The sequence below is a fragment of the Carassius auratus genome, unplaced genomic scaffold (genome assembly GCF_003368295.1).
Source record: "Carassius auratus strain Wakin unplaced genomic scaffold, ASM336829v1 scaf_tig00214392, whole genome shotgun sequence".
Classification (NCBI taxonomy): domain Eukaryota; kingdom Metazoa; phylum Chordata; class Actinopteri; order Cypriniformes; family Cyprinidae; genus Carassius; species Carassius auratus.
This window is the reverse complement of record NW_020527641.1, coordinates 50,132-72,146: the sequence shown is the minus strand read 5'-3', so window position 1 is coordinate 72,146 and position 22,015 is coordinate 50,132. Positions and strand designations below refer to the sequence as shown.

The window sequence follows — 22,015 nt, the reverse complement described above, 5'->3', positions numbered from 1 at the left end:
CCCCTCTCCAACCTTTTGAGAATCCAGACTACTTCAAGAACGTCATCCGCTCTGGCATTCGATTATCGGCAGCAGACCTCACACCACAACCGCATATTCTTCAGCGACATCCATTTTGGGAATATTCAGATGATCAATGATGATTGGTCTGGAAGACAAGTCATAGTTGAAGTAAGTCCAGTTTATAAGCTTTTCCGGCTTTATTGTAAATGCTTTCATGGTTTTCAAGGGGCGTTTTAAAATCCTGCTAATTGCTAGGCTTTTGTTGAGCATAAAAGATGTCCAAAGATGCTTCTTCCACAGAAATGGCGATTTGTTTTTAGCCTGTCGTCGTCCTGATGCAGACTCATTGCAGTGACCCACATGTTGTTTAATGTTCTGCCGCTAGAAACCATTCCAGCCTCTTAGCAGCCATTTGTGAAAGGCCATTTGTTGGAAACCATAAGTGGCACTGCCTGTGATGTACAGCAAGGCCTCGATGCATCCAACATCTAGTAAAAGTGGTTTATAATAGCTACCTCCATTTTCTGCAACTAAATGGGACCAATTTTAACTGTCAAAAAAAGATGTTTAAAACACTGCATCTTTTTTCTGTGTCCCCAGCTTTGATGGATTAAAATCGCTTGTCTCATTTCCACCGTCCTCAAACGTGAACAGAAATATGAGTGGAAGCAGGGTGATATTTTTCAAGATCCTGCCTGTCACTGTTTGTTGGAAAGTTCAGATATGGTTATTGATTTCCTCATGTTCGCTATATACAGCAGACATTTCAGCCGCAATCGATATTCACGTCTGATGGTGGCCCACGATGAAAACCTAATATGCCTAATGACTGTGTATTTATCCATTTACAATGTAATGAGACAATCATGACAGTTCTTAATATCAAACAACCCGTGTATTATGGCTGCATATGCTGTAGTGCATGTTTACAGATGGACTTTCTTTCAGATCCAATATGTCATTCACGATATCATTTAGATTCACAGCTAATACTGACATAATTAGGTTCCAATGGCAAATAATACGGTGTTGCAATAACGTACATGTACACTAGAATTTCTTAAATGAAATTGATAGAAGAAATTCAGGTATGTTCTTAAATCAAATAGTTCACTCAAAATGAAAAATTCTGTTCATAATTTGTCAGTGCCGATAGTGCCGACATACAGAGCTGCTGCGCTACAGCCCTCCCGAGTTCGAATGGCCACTCGAGAACCTTTCCCAGTCCCACCCCACTCTCTCTCCAACTTTACTTCCTGTCAGCTCTGGACTGTCCTATCATAAAAGCAAACACTAATATATATATATATTATATATATATATAATTATATATATATATATATATATATATATATAATAATTCATAATTTATTTTAATAGGTTTTTAGCTTAAAAGCTTCACCTAGAATGTAAGTCATACAGCTTTAGAACAAGAGTGAGTAAACAACTAAATTGTGTTTTGGATGGACAATCCTTTAAATCGAGATACAATTTCTGTGTCTTAGGTAAACAGGGGGAAAAAATCCCTTAATGTATTTCTGGTACTTAGTAAGCCAGCTCATTTCACTTAATGGGATGCAGATTTACTTAGAAAGCTTATGTGCTGCATGATTAGTGTGTCTATCCACTTACACTACTCTCTGAATCTCTTTTAACTAACCTCATTGCTTCTAGGTATTAGACCTTTTTTTCAGAATTCAATTTTACTTAATTTGCCTTTTTTTTTTTTTTTTTTTTTTTGAAGGCTATTCTTTGTCATCATGAAAATTGTTTTGTTCTGATTCATCCTTGCCTTTGTTTGGAATATGTACTAACAAAACATCATTTACATCAAATTACAATCACTGTCTTTTTTTTCATCAGAAGTGTATACTGAGAACAAAAAAAAAGAAAAATACATGCACACACACACACACACATACACACAAATAATGGTAGCTGCGGTTGCCAGAAATGGAAGCTTTAGCCTAAGTTCTGCCAGGAAGACTCAATCCTTCGTCACTAATTACCTTCATCATTATCAATCACGTCTTTATACTCCTGTATAAAAGATCGTACTTACACATGTTTGAGTTCGCAGATGCTGAACGCGACAACCAACCTCCACCCTCCCCACCACCACCAGGATGGTCCTGTCCTTACCTTCCGGGGGGTCGGCTGCGCCCCTGCCTTCGTCTTCAGCAGGAAATGCAGATTCGCTACCCTCGGATTATGAACCATGGACGGGGCCTTCCGCCAAAGAAATTTATAATTGTGCTCGCTGAGCTGTCAATAAATGTATGCTTCTGTACATCATTCTATCTCCCGAGTCTTTCTGGTAGAACTGAAACTTCCATAACTGAAGCATACTTAATCGAAAATCCATCAAATGTTAGCTGTCCCACAGTGACTTCTGGAAATGTCAATTTTATAGTATTTGTAATATTATAATGTAACATTAACTCTAAATATAAGGTAATGTTAACTCTATTACAGTTTTTCACCGTATACAGCAAGGATGCATACTCATAACCAGTTAACAGGTTTTTGATGTAGCATTTTTACAGTCTTTTTATTATTAAAATAAATTATTTTTATTTTATCCAATTATTATTTTAGTGTTTATGAAAAATATCAAGATTCTTGGTAGGAATTTTCAATATTACCTCTACAACTAATATGCTGTTAAAATAAATTACCTTTTTAAATTAAGTTAAATATTATATACATTATATCAATATGAACTAATTAAATTAAAACAACAGCTTGCCCATTTTTTAAGTAATTAAATTATTAGCTTAAAACGTTACAACTAATTTGACTGGGAAGTACGTCTATAATTCAAATTTCAGCCTAAAGCACAGATTAGATTTCTGATGCATATCCAACCTGTTCACTTGAGACATTTTTGAAGGGAGTAGTGTATTTGACCGTCACGTGTACTTTTCAACCCCCTGCATGCAGTAACCTTCACACAGATATCCTCCACATCTATCTATTGAGCATAAGTACCCCAGCCTAAGAGCGTGATGAGAGTGTGGGTGTTGACTACAGGTTGAAATGAGCTGGCTCTTTTGATGGCATCTCCACACTCGAGTTCACTCACTTTCCAGAGATGAAAGCCAATCCCAGCCACCTTGACTACATGCACACTTGTATGCTGTCACCCAGGAGAGGGTGAGGACGTTATAATCCGTATTTCCCTAATTAAGTCATACATCCCCTGTTAATTACTCCCTGGCCTCTCCAACAGTTTCCTGCAAAGGCAAAGCTGTCAGGCACTTTTTATTGTGAATGATTAATTAGTGATGGATTTCTGCAGAGCGTTCATAAAGTACATTTTTCAAAGAGTAGCATTTTTAGCTACAGGCATCGGTGTTTAAAAAATTGCTATTTCACTGTCACTGACAAAGCCTGACCGTTTTATAATGCTTAGTGAGATGTCTCTTTGATTGATTATATGGTTTTGTGAGTGAACACATTCACTCTGTGATTTCAATATCAAAGAGAAAGCAAGGGGAAAAAAAGTGTCCTACCAAGGTTATATTTAGAGTTTAAAAATTCAAATTGTGAAATATTATTATGATATATAATGGAATTAAATTTTATTGATTCATGTGATGACAAAGCTGAAATTCAGCAATCTTCTGAAACAATCTAAAAATGGTAATACCACAGTTTTAAATGATCTCTCCTTAGTTTCATGTTTTCTGTGCAGCTTTTGGGAGAAAACGTGGGAATTCTTCAAAATTTGTTTAATTTATAAATATAGAATTTTGCTATAAACCAAAACAGCAGGAACCATTAACACACAGTGGTGGTGTTATTTAAAAAATTGTAATATCAAGAAAACATCACTTTTTCGTGTGACATGTCTTATCCAGTGGGAATGAAGCACGATGAAGCTATTGTGTTGTTTTCTATAGATGTGGGTTCGGTTGAAGGCTGGCTTATCACCGTGCCTGGGACACAATTTACTGGACTAGCTCCACTACCTCAAGCATCAGCAGATACACAGTAGATCAGAGCCGACAAGGAGCTTTCACCAGGCAAGCTGTTGTTACTATGTCTGAGGATGACCATCCCCACATCTTGGCCCTGGATGAATGTCAAAAGTAAGATTGGTTTTTTGCTCTCTTAGGTATATGATATTGGCGGCCCATAAAGACTGTCAAATCACAAAAGTAACATTGAGAAAGTACTACTACTATACAGGACAAAACATACAGTATATAAATTCACATGAGACTTTGAGTTTGTTTTCATGTGCATTGAAATGTTTATTTGCACTTCAGAACATTCAAAAAGCCCAGCCATTGGTCATATGACATGCAAGAACCAATGGCGTTTGATGTGATGCATATAAAAAGTGCCATTTTTCCGCTCCAACAGAGGGAAAGATTTCATTCACTACAGACTAAACAAAATGGACACATCCACTTGATAGAGAAACCTTTGTGGACACGTAATGCGAAAGAAAATTGATTTCTATGTCAGGAGGAAACATATTGACTTTTAAAATCGAGAGCAAATTGATTCGTCACACACAGGAAAACTGACAAATATGGAATGTCAATCAGTCAAGAAAGAAAACATTTTAATTAGTTTGACCTCTTCAGATGAGCAGGGCACCATGTGAAATTTGTTGTGTATGGAATATTTTTATTCCCGACCCAGCAGAGTAGCAACCTCCCAGACATTGTGGATGGTATATGCACTTAAATATCCTCTCCAAAAGAACCATTTAAGACTGATGAACAGCATTGATATTCAGAAAGATGTGCCGACGCTGAGTTCACCGACTACATTAAACCCTCAACCTTGGGGAGAATATGCTTACTTGGTAATCTGGCACTTTTTTCAAATGGACTACAGACTGCTGTTAATTAGAATCTAACCTGAAATGATTAATTGGCATAGAATGTCAGCATGTATCACTAATTTTCAATTAGTCGGTGGAATTAGACTGTAAAAGGAATTTGTAAAAGGAATGTCAAATAGGCCCTGTGGCCTTTCTGTCCACTATTATTTGTGAAGTCAGTGATATTTCCTTGCGCCACAGAGGCGGTTTAAAAATACCAGTAGGCGACAGTATTGAATCATTTTGTCTTACTAGAGCTGTCTGTAAAATCCCTTTCATTCCTCTAAACTTTTTGTCCCGTGTATTTTGTAGCCTCATGTTTTGGACCAATTGGAACGAGCAGCGCCCCAGTATCATGCGCTCCACTCTTGCAGGGAATAACATGAAAGTCATCATTAGCACAGATGTGTTCACTCCTAACGGACTCACAATTGATCATAAAGCGGAAAAGCTGTATTTCTCTGACGGCAGCCTGGGCAAAATTGAACGCTGTGAATATGATGGCTCCCACAGACATGTGAGTATCATTCTTTCTATCTTTTGTGATGTTTCAGAAAACATTTTTTTTTTTCAATAAATAACTCTTCTACAGCATTTATTCATCTAGGTTGATGTGCTATTTAAATAGTAAAAAAAAAATATTTTATTAGTTTTATAACATTTAAAGTGAATAAAATACTAAATAAAAATAGTTCCAATGTTAGTTAATTGCTAGTAAATGCATGTCTAATGTCATCTAATGGAACTAATACACAAAGAAACTTGTCAAGCGTTACCACAAACTTTAAGCAAATTAATTATTATATGTTGATTAATTAATCAGATTCTTCAAGATTAATTGCATATCAGTATTTGTTGAGAAAAACTCAAAATGAAGATACTTCAAAGATGTTATTCTTTTATAGCTTTTTGAATAATGAATCATGTTAAATTAACCCGAGTGAATTTCCTGTTCCAGTTAATTTTTTTTATTTTCTTTATTTGCTTCTTATTGTTTAATGGAGTGCTTTTGATTAGTGGAAATTACAACCACCAGTTGAAGTAATTCCTATCCATTTTCTAAAACAGCAGCAGGTCTCTACAACCTCAACAATAATGACTTGATGACCGCCCATAGGACGGGGCGACCCTCTGGGATTATTAGTGTCCTCTGATGCCGGGTCCATTGACCCTTTATAAAATCAGCTCAATTGTAATGAATCATCCACTTTAAAGAAACATGACAAAGAGTTAGAGTTCCTCAGCCTCCCAATTTAAGTGCACTAGTGGTAATGAAAGCTTATTTTGAGACCCCTGCCAGGTCGTCCTATCAACTAGCCAATTAAACTGTAAAGAATTAAGCAAAACTAAATCAACATGGCTTTTTGGCAAACTGCCTTGCAGTTGGAATCTCCCAACTGGTTTTAGCGAAGGGCTTTGTGTGGTGGAAGCTTAATGGTATGCATGGTTAGACTTTCTCTGATGAAACACAATCTGTCACACTATGAGGTGCCATCATTTATATCACATCCACACAAAGAGGACTATTATTATAGATGTACATTTTTGGTAATGCCCATCTGAACTGCGAGCAAATGCATGTGGCTATAGTTGTTAGTCAAAAACTGTATTTGACATCTATTTGATCAGATAAACAGAGATAATTAGTGCTGGAGCAGAACGCTTGCACCCCTAAATTTAATTCTGAATCAATATGCTCCATCAAAAACCATCTGGCAAGCTCCCCATCCCCCCTCGTGTATCTCCAGTTGTTGTTTGCTCAAGCTGGGCTCTCTTAATCAACACCTGTCCTATTTTTCCCACCATGGTGGCAGGGCTAATGTGATCACGGCTACAAGCGTGTTCCTGTTAATGGTTGGGTCTCTGGAGCTGTGGGACATTCTCCAGCCCCACAGAGTCGTGTGATGTATATCTGTGTCGGTCACCATGACACCTGCATTAACACTCACAGGATCTGAGCTAAACTGGCTGCTGGGGGATTATTTAAAGCATGTGTCCTCTACCTACACATTAGTTTTAGTCCTCTCAAAGAGACGTTTCAGTGGTCTTCAGAGTTTGTTTTTGTCCCTTGTTTTAATTGTAAGCCATTGGTTTGATCCTTGTGTAAAATGCATTTTTCTAAAGGACTGGTGGCTAAATATTTTGACTACTGATATGATGGCTGAAATTTTAGGATGCAAGGACCAATATATCAGTACAATACATGGCAGCATACAAATAAATGTGAATATATATAATCTGTTAACAAATGCTTTATTCTTTACCCTCTGTATTTGTCGTCAGGTGATTGTAAGGTCAGGACCTGGCACATTTTTTGGACTTGCTATCCACGGAAACTTCATTTTTGGTCTGACTGGACTCGGCGGGCTGTGCTACGAACCAACAAGTTCACGGGAGGAGATACTAAAGTTCTCAGGGCTGATATTCCCCACCAGCCAATGGGAATTATAGCAGTTGCCAAAGACACTAATAATTGTAAGTATACCGAAATAAATGACTGGGCTCTGAGAGTGGCCTCTAAAACTTTCATATTTGTGTCGCGTGCATTGAATTCACAGTTAAGCTTTCGCTGGCAGCGGCTCTTTTTGATTTCCAAGGAATAGTAGGAATGATAAATTAGAGTGGACTTATTTAGTAACAAACTAAATTGGAGAAATAATTAATTTAAAAAAGTCACAGAGGACGCTCTGAACTGTCACAAATATGAAAAGTAGGACATTGGGAAATCGGTTTAAGAGACTCCCGACGGTTTTCTGTTTGTGAGCCTGCTGTGAGGGGTTTTCTCCTCTCATTTGTTTGATCATGCCATATGATTGCAGCTGTCTGCCCCTAAACATTTTACCTAAGGAATGTTACCAGTCAACACCGCTAGAAAGATGTGAAGATAACTGCTGCTGTGATCAACAATATGAGCTTCTTACAGAAATCATTCGTTCCTATTCTTTCATCTGACACTATGCCAAGTTAACACACCACCTTTGATTTTTGAGTCTCGTTTCCATATTCATGCTGAGTCACAGCACAATGAATTAGAGATGCTGGAGGCTCTTCATAGGTATGGGTGCTTCATACAGCTCCCAGAGGCACAATGTTCTGGATTCATAACGTTCCCTGACAGTCAGGATGTTCATTTATAAGTTCTTTGATCGGTCTGATTAAATGGACAGTTCTTTTATTCAATTTTGTTTTTCATTATAACTACATATTACCTGCATAATAATGGGTAAAACTTGCAGAATGTCTTTGTGTCTTTAATGATAGCAGTCAGGCAGTATGAACCAAAAACCTGTTCTCCAGCATGATTTGAGGTCTGTCCTAAGAACATCTTGTGCTTTAATGGATGTGAGAACGTCTGACGTCTGTACAAAGCAGGGTTATTAAAGTTAACTAAGACTCAAACTAAAATGTACACCATAAAAATGCTTTTTAAAAATGTAAAAAATAATAGCTTTAACTGAAATGAAATAAAGTATTGAATCTTTTTCAGATTTCAAAACTTTTCAGCTAGTTGATAAAGCAACAGTTTTTCATTTTAACTTGATTAACTAAAATATCAAAAACTGACTGTCTATCTATCTATCTGTCTGTCTGTCTGTCTGTCTATCTATCTTTTTTTTTTTTACAGTATACAACACAATATTACTCAAAAATTAAAAACTACAATGAAGAAAAAAAGCTGAACTGATAAAACTGATTCAAAAATGTAACAAAAAACTATAATAGTACCTCAAAAAGACTAAACTAAGATTGGTACTAAAGAGTAGCATGTTTAATATCACAAATTTGCATATTGATTTTAGTGACCTAGAACTAAAGCAGAACAGTATAGTTTTCTTCTTCCGTTTAAATGAGATTACAGTTACGTTTAAAATTATTAACAACTTTTTTGTTTTGCTTAGGAACTGCACTTTGTAGGAACTCCAGGGTATTCAGTGAATAAGCCCCTGATGTACTGCATTTGTCAGTGTAGTCAGCTCTTTTTAAGAAAGCAAACCTGTTTTTAGCTCAAAGTTTTGTGGATTTCTCACTTCAAAGACTTTGGAATGACTTTTCTCCTTGTTCATGTTTGTTTGTTGCTTAATGTTGTTATTTAGGCTTATATATATATATTGTTGTGAAGGTGCGTGATGTTCCCTTGTCCCTTTGTTTCAGGCGAGCTATCTCCATGCAGGGTTCTGAATGGTGGCTGTGGTGACCTGTGTCTCCTTACTCCAGATGGCACAGTCAACTGCAGCTGCCGAGGAGAGCGGATACTGCTCGATGACAACAGATGTGTGTGTAAGTTTCACCATGCTTTCCTCAGAGTCCCAGGGCAATATGAGTCCCTCCATCTCAAAAAGATGTGAAATTACTTTGCTTCATTTATTCCATTATTTGTTTTGTACAGTATTTAACTAATCATCATCATGCTCAGAGGTTTAGGATTTTAAACTCTTTCGGTACCTTTTTTTGCTATGGACATGAATGGTACAGTACTTCAAAACTTTTTGTCTTTTTTTTTTAAATTTTATTCAGAAGTTAATTAAAATTGCAGATAAATACATCTTTTCTATGATTAACATAAAGTTTTGTGTGCTAGATTCTTCTAACATCATTTTGTGTTCTGTGTGCTAGATTCTTCTAACATCATTTTGTGTTCTCTTTTTTAGCAAAATCGTCCTCTTGCAACATCCACACAGAGTTTGAGTGTGGAAATGGGGAATGTATAGACTACCAGCTAACATGTGATGGGATTGCCCACTGCAAAGACAAGTCAGATGAGAAAATGCAATATTGTGGTAAGCAGCCGATCACAATGCTTCGCTGTATGTACTCCCTGCTCCTGCATCATGAAAGCAGTAAGCACGCAGAATTGGTTTAAGGTGGCAGTTCCATTCCCTGAGGCTTCAACCTAATAAAATGAGCCACTTCTCCTTACTGCTTTCAACCAGAGGAGCAATTGGGAATAAGCCCAGAGCAACAGAAAGAGTAAATACAAGAGAGGATATGAAGCTTTTTGCCCTGATGTGAAAGATTTGCTGTGCCGTTGCTTTCCGTATCGCTAGACAACAGGAGCTGCCGAAAGGGTCACCGTCCTTGCTACAACAGGCGTTGTGTGGCTAACAATCGCGTTTGTGATGGAGTGGACGACTGTGGGGACAACTCAGATGAGGCATTTTGTAACAGTAGGTATCTTGTCTGCAGATATTATTATTTTGACATTTTGCATATATATTTCACTTAGTGAAGTTATTTATTTTTTTGCAGTCTATAAAAGAAAATAGGCAGCAAAAAAATATGTTGTGCTGCTAGTAGGTTTATTTCGGCCCATGTTAGACCTCAAAAATGACACCCAATTTTCAAGCTGTGAAAGCATTTCACAAGTAATTTTCTTTGGAGCTGCCCGGTCTGGAAGACCCTGTTATCATCAGTGAATTGCGGTGCATATCATACAAATATTGGCGCACAACATTTCATTCAAGCACACATCGAGGAGCTTTAGTCTCTCTGTCTCAGTGTAAATGAAGTGTCTCTTTTCCAGATGTCACGTGTGCTGCATCTGAGTCATCCTGTCAAGATGGAACTTGCATACCAATATCCTCCTGGTGCAACCAGGTCATCGACTGCGCCGATGCCTCGGATGAAAAGAACTGCAGTAAGGCCATGTTGCAAAGCAGCACACGTTCTCTATATCCTAATGTTATAATCACTGCCTTGATGTATCAGACTATTATAGACTACAAATGTAATGCATTCATAGATATAACTGAGGATAAATCAATAAACTGTCCTTAAAGGTACAGTTCACCCAGAGATGAAAAACATTTCCGGTCTGTCCTTCCTCAATGGAACAATTGCACATTTTTAAAGCAAAAAAAAAAAAAACTCTTTCCCGGTATAATGAAGGCAAAATTACAAAAAGCACCTTAGAAGTATTTTATAAGCAGGTCTGAGGGATTATATTCCAAGTCATTTGATGTCATATGATTTTTTTTGTCTGTTAATTAATATTAATTATTAATATTAATAATAAATTACTGGAACTTTCAAATTAAATGACAGATTTGATATCAGTGACAGCCAATGGCATTTGTTATTGATTTTTTGTAGACTGCATGACTTCTGAAGTCCATTTTAGGGCTTTGGAGGGGAACAGTATTTTCGACCAAACAAATCTCAGTCCGTTTTTCACATCATATGGCTTCAGCCAACTTAAATGTTGCCCTTTAAAAGTTTAGGATCAGTATGATTTAAAAAAAAGAAAGAAACCTTTTATGTTTACTAAGTCCAAATGTATTTGGTCCATAATATTGTGAAGTGTCATTACAATTTATTTATGCAAAGCCAAATATTCAGCAGCTATTACTACAGTTTTGTAGTATCACATGGTCCTTTAGAAATCATCCTTATACTGGTTTAGTGCACAAGAAACATTTCTTCTTCTTCTTCTTCTTCTTCTTCTTCTTCTTCTTCTTCTTCTTCTTCTTCTTCTTCTTCTTCTTCTTCTTCTTCTTATCAATGTTGAAGACACGTGTGCTACTTAATATTGTTGTGGAAACTGTGAAACAGTTTTGGGATTCTTTGATGGATAAAAAAAATCAAAAGAACATAATTTATTTGAAATATAAATCTTTTATAACATTATAAATGTGTTGTTTACTATTGCTTTTGATCTATTTAATGTTCCCTTTCTGAATAGTGTAGTTGTATTTTTTTAATGATACTTTATTACTTTAATGGTGCTTGTTTTTTTTGTAATTTTGGAGACTGAGCTCTATTCACTTTCAATTACATTGCAAAGAGTGGCTTGGGTAATATTAAGAAAATCATCTTTTGAGAGTCGTATGGACAGAAGTCATATCTGGGTAAACTACTGCTTTCTTTTTGTTTATGGATTGTGTGTGTCTGCATGAATGATCATACAGCTTGGAATCATTTTGTCATCTCTTATGACCTAGATCACAAAGTCTTCCCCCTTTCTTTTCAGATCACACAGATTGTGCAGATTTTTACAGGATGGGAGTTGCAGAAAAGGTCTTTGTCAGTTGTAACAGCACCTCACTCTGCGTTCACCATTCGTGGCTGTGCGATGGAGCCAATGACTGTGGAGATTACGCCGACGAGAGGAACTGTCAGGGTAACGCTCACCATAACACTAGCTTTGCAGCTTGAGGAAGCCAGGTTCCATTAAAATCGAATTAATTTTGTCGAAACACTATTTATGAAAGAGGTAATGAAGCAGAGACAAGCCCCTGTCTTTTTCTCCATGCTTGAAGAGCCTCAAAAGGTGCGCAAGGCTGATGAATAATTATTGGTGATTGTCAGACTTGCGAAGAGCAGACATTTAAACACTCCTGCAAGCTGCGGTCCCTTCAAAACCACTGATGAAAAGATGGCTTGAAAATTAGTCTTGGCAGGTTTCAGCTTATTACTCATTAAGGTGTCAGTGGTTTCAAATAGAAAGCAAATGTGGAATTTATCGGAGAAGACCTGTCTGAATGGAGATGTACTTTTAATGAGGCAAGTGCACTTTTACACCCTTATAGTTCCATAGAGAATTGCATCACATAAATATTTAAGCTGCCTGGGAGCGATTTTAGGGAGGGAATAATGACCCAAACAACCGCTGGACCAAATTCTCTCTACACTAAGCAAATCTTGGACTTATTTACACTCTCCATAATCAAACACGTATTTTCTCTGACTGCCGCAGTCTCCCACGGGCAGAAATGTGTAGAAGGCCACTTCGCCTGCCCCAGCGGGAACTGCATCTCCAGCGTGTGGCTTTGTGATGGGCAGAAGGATTGTGAAGATGGTGCAGATGAGTTCCAGTGTGGTAAGCATGACTGGTATTAGGCTCCCATTGCTTTCACTCCGCTTGATTTCTCATGTGGAGCGAGAGATTATGGCCCACCTCTTGAGATGAGCTTTGAATGCAGAAACCAATTCAGCTGCTAATACTGAGGTCAAGAGAAGCATTTTCAGGTGATAAAAACCAATCCCCATGTGTACCTGTGCCCTTATAGCGGGATCCCTCAAAGCATTTTCAGTTTACCAATCGGTTACGTAACTCAGATAGATTATATATTATACATTTAGAAATGAGTTTAAGTTATTTCTTGATTATGTATGTATGCATTTATTTATTATTGAATAAATGCATGAATTAATTAATTAATTACTTTTTTTTAACAACGTATGCTCAACATATAATGTGGACATGCTCCTTTTTTAGAACTGAAAGGGTGTTTTTCTCTTTAAGATGACATAACATCTTTGCTCACCATCAGCACTGTGAATGGAGATAGGATATCTGCAGATATAGCAAGAGAGCATCAGACAGTCGAGGAGAATCATGGGAATCTGAGACCAATCTTTCCTGCTGCGACCCTTAATTTCATTCTCCATGCTCTAACCCCAGGAGTGGACCACTCTAGCTCTTTTGGCAGGCAGAGTCTGTCTAGAATAGAACTGAAAGGAGGAAAAAAAAAACGTGGCTTAGATATGAACTGTCATCTTTGTCATCTGCTTCCCTGCTATCGCAATTTGCACATGCATGGGCATGTTTTAGTATATAATTATGTTGACGTATAATTATATTCCATCAGATCTGTGAGATTTCTTGATCATAAAATAATTTGATAAAAAAAAGGGCATGTTTAAGGCATGTCTATTGAGGTACAGGACTATTTAAAAGTTTAATATTGATAAGTTTTTGTAAGTTGATTTTTTAAAAGTATTCTTATGCTCACCAACACTACATTTATATGATAAAAAATACAGTGTAGGCCATAATATTGTAAAATATTATTACAATTAAAGTGACTGTTCACTATGTTAATATGTTTTTTAATTAATTAATTAAATTAATTAAAATATTTTTTTTTTTCCTGTAATGGCAAAGTTGACTTTTCAGCAGCTTTTACTCCAGTTTTCAGTGTCACATTATCCTTCATTCTAATATGCTGATCTGGTTTTTAAGAAACATTTATTTACCGAAAGCAGTTGAAAATAGCTGTGCTTCTTAATATATTGTGGAAATAATGGTGATACAAATTACTTTTTTCAGAATTCTTTGATGAATAGAAAATTTCATAGGCCAGTATTTACTTGAAATAGTATATATATATATATATATATATATATATATATATATATATATATATATATATATATTTATATAATATAAACTTTATATATATATATATATATAAACTTTTATTTTCATTCCTTTATATTGTACAAAATGTTTGAAGAAAACATTGCTATGCATCAATAGTACAAGGTTTAGCCTTATTCAACCGTGCTGTTGTACATACACACATAACATCAATTCATTTTAAATCCATATATGAGCTGAATTATTATTTTGTCAACTTTTAGAAGTGCACTAGCATGTAGACATATCAGAGCTGAATGAAAGCAATCAAACATAATTTTCAAAGGGTAAAGCTTTTGCTCAACACAAAGAGCAGAGATAAATGTGTCTGCTAGTTCTATGTATTTGAGATGAATGACAGGATAAAAGTGTGATTGCACAACAAAAATGCAGAAAACTGTTATTCTGCTGCTTTATTGCATCTTTGTGTAAAACCCACTCTAACAAAGACTGACGTATTTATGGCGAGAGGTTTTGGAGTGTTTTGCTGCTGCTGTTTTTAGAGAGCACAAGTAATGTAATCCAGAGGTCTGCAACCAAGTCTGCTGAATTTAGAAATAAAGAAAGCATCTCGAAAAGAATTCGGCTAAAGATGAGTCCTACATTGTGGATGTCATTTTTCTAAGTACTGTTATTTGTGGCTCTCAAACTCCTTTGTTGATAGACTCCTCCTGTCTGTGGAACCAGTTTGCTTGTTCGAAGAACAAGTGCATAGCGAAGCAGTGGCTCTGTGATGGTGAAGACGACTGTGGAGATGGGGTGGACGAGAGCGTGGATCTCTGCGGTATGCATGTGACCTCTCCTTCCATTATTTGCGACTGTAAATATTGTTTTTCCATGCCTCAAAGGCAGCACAATGGGCTCAATACAATGCAACTATTATAAATTGGGCAATTATGAAAATGCTATCATGGTTTAGTATATTAGAAAATATTTGTAGTAAACAAATGTTTAATTTGGATTGTAATGAAATGTCAGTAAGATATAAATGATATTGCTGTGTTCCTAATTTCAAAACTTGATAAGCCACACAGAACATTCAAATGTATGCTGTGCATTTGTTAAAAGCTTTCACAAATTAATGTGTGATTCCTCTAGATATTCAAGTAGGCTGTGATTTGTAATCAATGGACCTGAGCAACATTTAATGGTGCATTACTAACAAAATATTCTCCAGGCTCAGTGACCTGCGCCCCAGGGTTATTCAGTTGTCCAGGCTCGTATGCATGTGTCCCCAAGCGCTGGTTGTGTGACGGGGAGAGAGACTGTCCCGATGGCAGTGATGAGCTCGCGGCGGCCGGCTGTGGTAAATATTCACATTGATCTGTTTAAAATGTCTTCTGCATGTCGATGTGTTATCGATGAAAACTCCCTTCAGGTGTTCTTCTAGCAGCGATATCGGCCATTCATTATAATTGCCTATTTTATACGTGCTCGGGTCAGGATATAAAAACTCAATGACATTCAAAGAATAAGATATGCTTAACCATAGGCACTTCATTAGTAATGCGTTTTGTAACTTGTTAGACTGCAGGCTCTGGTAGAGTTGGATTTGGCAGATATGACTAGTACCCCAAGGTGAAATAAGTCTTAGTGAGAATTAATTAAGCTCAAGGTTCTGATGTTTACCCTGCAGCTCCAAATAACACGTGTGATGAGAATTCCTTCAGATGCCTTAACAAAGGCTGCATTCCAAAACGCTTTGTTTGTGACCATGATGACGACTGTGGAGATGGCTCGGATGAATCGGTTGAATGTGGTAAGCATCTTTTCTTGAAATCTGTCTGAATGCCTAATATTTATTAGCTTTTTCTATATTCCAAATGTGTAGACAAACCGAGAAGCAGAGCTGTTGAGAAATTCATTTTTCTACCTTTACATGTTCTCCTAACAGTTTACATTAACTTAAGACGTAATCAACTGTGTTTACGTGATTACTCGTCAAAACGGAAAATTCAACATCATTTTGTGTGTAATTCTCCATTCATGCTACATGAAAGAGTACTCACGTTCTGTGAGACGAGTTTTCTGAGTGTGTATCGGTGTCTGCACTCAGAAAACTGGTCCGAATTGAGCTCTCTCTTGCATCGTCAGATTTATATATATGTCTGCTCTTCTCTTACTCCCACATATTGACATTTTTGAAAATTTGATGTGACGTGCAGCAAGTGTATTTTAGTTTATGTCCTGCTGGTTCATATGCACACATCTAACCTCCTAACCTAGCAGCAGATTCATTCTGAAATTGAATGAATCGATTGCTAAATCGGCCCTTCCTAATATTTTCATCTCGTTTTTATTTGTTGATGAAAATGTCAATATATATTTTCATCATAGTTTTTGTCATTTAAAAATAGTTTGAGTTCATTGTCATCTCATTGTTGGAATTGAAAAAATGTCGCTATTGAACATTTTGTTGAAAATTATTCAGCAACGGAATTAACACTAATTTGATCTATTCTGGAAGAGTGTTGTAAATATAACTTAACCACTGATTTCTAGTTGTGCCCTCTTTTGGAAAACCAAACAAAGTTAGTTTCATTTCAAAGAACAAAGAAAGTTTAGTTTCGCTTTCACAATAAAATAAACTGAAAAATTTTGACATTCTTTGTTTGAACATTTGGGCGGTGTTATGCAAATCTTCCCACACAGTGATGTAGACATGTGGGGGCATGTGTAAATGAGGGTGTTTTAGGAGGGTGTGGAAAAGTCTTAACTTTTATAAAGAATATCTCTTTAGTAGATCTTTAGTACAAAGAGCTTGTAATACTCCAAAGAGAAAGGAAAAATTGCACCATTTGACCCCTTTGAGGGATATAAAAAAGCTAATTTTATTTATAAAGTAAACTGAATATCACAAAAATCAACATTGAAATAGTTAAATGTGCAGTATTTTAATGGAAAAGTGAGGCATTTCTCAGTTAATTAAATCTTAATTTTGAGCCTTAGGCTGCCCCGTGCTTGTATTATTTATACTATACATTCTTAATTAAGAAGTACTTTAATTATTGGGGTTTTCTAAAAATGTTTTAGATTTATTTTTTACTTAAAGCTAAAACATATGTGGGCTTTTTGATGGAGAACTCGGGCCCTGGTCTTTACAAAATGAAAGGACAGCCTCTCCACAGGACCTCAGCCACTGTTTATACAGTAGACTAGAAATGCACTAGAACTTATTGAACAGAAGTTAAAATATAAAATAAAAAGTGTAGGAAATTATTCATAACAAAAAAATAGTTCTCATTAGTTCTTAGAAAGTCTAACCCAAAGTCATTTGCAGATTATTTTCTTGAAAAGTAACATCATAAACCTTTGTTGTTTTATATCCATCTTCAGGGTTCACATAGTTTATCCAAACATTTATAATCTGTCATAATTTACTAACACCTTATGTTATTTAATTTTATCTTGGATATTGGATGTGTCTTCTTTCTTTGGAAAATAAAATGTATTTTATCAGAATATCTGGATTTCTCAAGTCAAGTGGACAAAATTGTATAGTAGTTTTAACATTTTAATTGTAAAAATAGCACATTGGACATTCCACTAAAAATCTGCTTTTTGTGTCCCATGGACAACATTTTTATCAAATCCGTTTTAAAATGAATGCTGACAGAATTTAGTTGAGTATTTTTGTGTGAGCTATCCCTTTAAGATTGGTAGCAAAGTGTGTCACTATGTTGACAGTCCTCACTCTTTACGCAGTGTACCGCTCATGTGGGCCGGATGAGTTCCGCTGTGCTGATGGCAGATGTCTTCTAAGCGCCCAGTGGGAATGTGACGGTTACCCAGACTGCCCTGACCACTCTGATGAGCTGCCCCTCAACCTCAAATGCCTGGCTGCCGGTAATGGCCCAACAGAGCTGTGCCTGAAATATGTTTGACTGATGGATGTGAGGCTTACTGAACATCTGAGGGAATACAAGTGGCCAAGGAACATCATGGATAAAAGCAGGGGGCTGAAGTGGATAACTTTGACCTGCGGGGATGGCATGTTTTCAGCTGAGCATACCAAGCATTTATTTTAAAAAAGCCTTGCACTTACTGGCAGTTGCAGGAAGCTTGAAATAAAATTGGGATTTTGTTGGATTGCAACTTTTATGCCCTCTAGCTTTGCAGAGTTAAAGCCATCCAACCATTCATGCTTTATCCAAAAGCATTTTTTCATTCACAGCTTGGTTTTCAACATTACAAGTCTGTATTGTTTATATTGCTTTGTACTTTTCCTTAATTTGTTTCCTTTGTTTGCACTTTCCTCGATTATTTCCAGAGAGCTTATGCAACAGTTCTTTTTTCATGTGCTCAAATGGCCGCTGTATATCTGAGAAGAGTTTATGTGACCTGAAAGATGACTGTGGAGATCGCTCAGATGAGAAAAACTGCAATGTCAATGAATGTCTCAACCGTCGTGTCAGCGGCTGTACGCAGGATTGCCAGGATTTACCAGTGGGATACAAGGTTTGTGAGGTTTATGAATTAGATTGTTATACATTTATTGATAGATAGATAGATAGATAGATAGATAGATAGATACAGTAGGTGGACAGACTAAAGGCCCTTTTTACCGCCGCACGTACCGCCACCGCAGCGTCTGTAAACTGCATTTGCAGATTGATAGATAGATAGATTGATAGATTGATAGATTGATAGATAGATTGATAGATAGATACACATACACATACACACACAGTACATGTCTTATTTCATGTGACTTTGAAGTTTTGCACAAATGTCACTGATGAATTGCTTTGCAGAAACTATTTTTTTACTGAATAAGTTTGGCAAACACATAAAGAACAAAGTAAAAAGCTATAGGAATGATTTGTCCCAGTTTTGCTTCATTGGTACTTAATTGGCAAGCTCAGATCAAGTTTAAACAAAGTCTTGTGCCTTTGGGAGATGCCTAGAGGCGTGCCTTAAGAAGGGAGATTGTGGAGCTAATTCTCTCGAGTTACAGACACTTACTGATTGGCAAACTAGGTGTCATGAGTGCCATGTTCACATGACCTGAGATCATCAGAGGTGCTTGGAGGCAGTGTCATTCCCTGGCAGTTATCTAACCAGTCACCCTAAAAATCGATAAAGAAATCACTGATACTGTAGGTACTGTAGTTGAGTCAGATCCTGTTAGTAAAGAGTCTGACCTCATTCACTGTGGTATAAATGAAGGGATGTTGAGAACAACTGAGCAAAGAACATATCACGAGTAATTTAATGAGCTTCAAAGCAACAGATTTAGTTATTTAAAACGTTTATAATTCATTGTTATCATTGTTACATTGATAAAACATTGTTATCAGTAAAATGCCAGCACTTTTGTTCTTGTTCAACTTTTAAACCAAATGATTTAATTTTTTTATTTTTTTCAAAGGAGCAGATGACTCAGAAATAAGTGAACCCCACTCAATTTGATGTGTGTGGAAAAGAACACCGTGAATGTTTTTGCCTAACATCTCTTTGTGTGTTTTAAGTGATACAGATTTGGAATGACATGCAAATGACCTCAAATCATGGCAATATTTTTTGAGTATTTTCATTAAGTTTATAAAATGGCGCTGAAATTATGTTGAATTTTGCAGAGTGGTCTCAGCAGAGAGGTTTCTTTTTTTATTATTAGCAATTTCCTGGTTTCAAATCAAAATATCTTTATCATTTTTTTCACAAATGTTTCTAGTGTAAGTGCTGGCCAGGATTTCACCTGAAGAATGATGGGAGAACATGTGTTGACACTGACGAATGCACCACCACACTGCCCTGCAGCCAGAACTGCACAAACACGTATGGTTCCTTTAAGTGTTTTTGTGTAGACGGCTATGAAGCTTCTAGAAAAGACCCCAACAGCTGCAAGTCTCTTTCAGGTAAATATAATTTAGTGAATTCTCCCCGGAATGTGCTTCAACTAAACCTGGTGGTTTCAGGCTTTGTTAACTTGACAATTGTCCGTCTTCATCACATCAAGTCACCTTTATATTTCCCACAGCTGAAGAGCCCTTTCTTATACTTGCCGATCTTCATGAAATCAGAAAATTAAGTGTTGATGGATCCAATTACACTTTTCTGAAACAGGTAAAGCTCTACATCAACTGTTTTCTAATTACGTTCTCTCATTTATTGTTTATTTTCATACCACACTTTATTGAAAGGCTGTCCATGTAATCTGCCCAGCTCAGACTGTTGTACTGCTTCATGAAATGTTACTGGACTTCAGAGACCAGATCATAAGAGGAAACTGCTGTGTTTGTAAAAGCCTAATAGAGGACCAATTAAGCTGTGGTGACATGACTGTGATAACAACACGGTGTCTATTGTCTCCTATGCCCTTTGAAAACACTAATTGAAGTCATTAACTAGTGTCCCGGCTTGGTGGAGCTTCGCATGCAAGAATTAAAAACACTCCTTCAGTTGCTGGTCTTGAAAGTGAGAAGTATTGTTTACATTTTACATCTAATATCAGTTAAGCCCATTAATGTCAGAAAAGCCAATTAGTTTTGAGATTATAACAATTAACATGAATGAATTAACCTTTTGACATTTTACCATTAAATAGTATACATTTTCTGACAGATTATCAATGGATTACATACTTTCAAAAATGTAGTGTTTTATTAAATGTTATGTGAACCTGACCACATGACTCTAGTCCATCAATTTATGTTTTGTGAAGCAAAAAAGCAATGTGTTTGTAAGAAACAAATTCAATATTAAGTTGTTGTTTTTTTTTGGTGAAAAAATCAACTTGTCTGAATCAAGAGAAAAATACACACTGATCAAGCATCTTTTACAAACAAAACAGTCCAAAATAGTTGACCATAAAAAAAAATAAAAAAAATAAAAAAAAAAACTCACTCACTTTACTTAAATTAACAAAAATTGTTCAAATACCAGCTACGATGATAATCAAAAAGAAAACACAATATTCTAGACCAAAATGAACAATAATGCAAAGATTCTGCAAAAATTCTGCAGGATAAGTTAAGTTTAAATATACAGTAAGTGTTGATTTCATTTCGGCACTAATTTAGTATTTCCTATATAGTACATCAGCATTACATTGATCATCAGCCTGGTCTTTGGCTATTAAAATATCAATTTAGGTTGACCAAAGTCCATTACAAATTTTAGCCTTTTATTTTAAGGTTCTACACCACAGGCAGTATTTTCTTACAGAGATGAAAAGTTTAGTTTTTTAGTTTTTTTGCATATTCAGGAGTTTGTCTGACACATTATGAAAAGCTCTATGATATGTCATTTTGACTTTATATGTGACTGCCATTTCTGATTGGCCTAGTGTAACAAGTTGAGTTTCCCTGTGCTATTATCCACAGCTGGTGTCATTAGAGGCCTATAGTCATTACCATCGAAATGATGATTCTTAGTGAAATGTGAGTTTCCTCAATTCGGCACTCATTACATTATTCATACCAATTGAGGCTGTCATCCAGGGGAATGTCTATAGGGCTCTCAGAAAACTCTCCCCTTTATGGAGTAGTCTCATCAGCAATCATTCAATTTAATTTATTCCATTTTGTTTAATATGAGTGAAAGAAGGAAAGCTTTTGCACTTAAATATGAGTGGCCCCTGTGGCCTCTTCTCGACAATCGAGGTCTTTGTTGACCTCACACTAGCATAGAGCATGATCTCGTTTGCTCTGTGGAATATTAGTAGCTATTTATCGAGCTGCCGTACAGTATCCATAATTAAAGCATCGCCTGTCCCTTCAGTTTGAAGCATAGCCAGTGCAATAAGTAAGGGAAAATGTGCAGTCACCTGGTCATTAGAAGCCCACTTTTATCGCCCTGAATGGGTTTATTTTGCAGTAATGACTGGCTGACTGTACATTATCCTGCTCATTATTTATCATCTAACATCTAGGGGAAAATAGTGAATTACATCATAGACAACATTTTGACCAGCAACAAGATAAAAACTGCAACAATATTGCTATATTAATTTATTTTGCAGTTAATTTTACTTCTTATTGGCTAGTTATCTAACAGATGTAGTTATAATTTAACATATTTTCCTCTCTTAC

At 36.3% G+C, this 22,015-nt stretch overlaps 1 pseudogene; it reads left to right on the top strand.

The window, feature by feature from the left end:
* Positions 1-3,097: 3,097 nt before the first annotated feature.
* The window catches only part of LOC113091943 (low-density lipoprotein receptor-related protein 1B-like), a 57,760-nt pseudogene continuing 38,842 nt past the window's right edge, over positions 3,098-22,015 (top strand).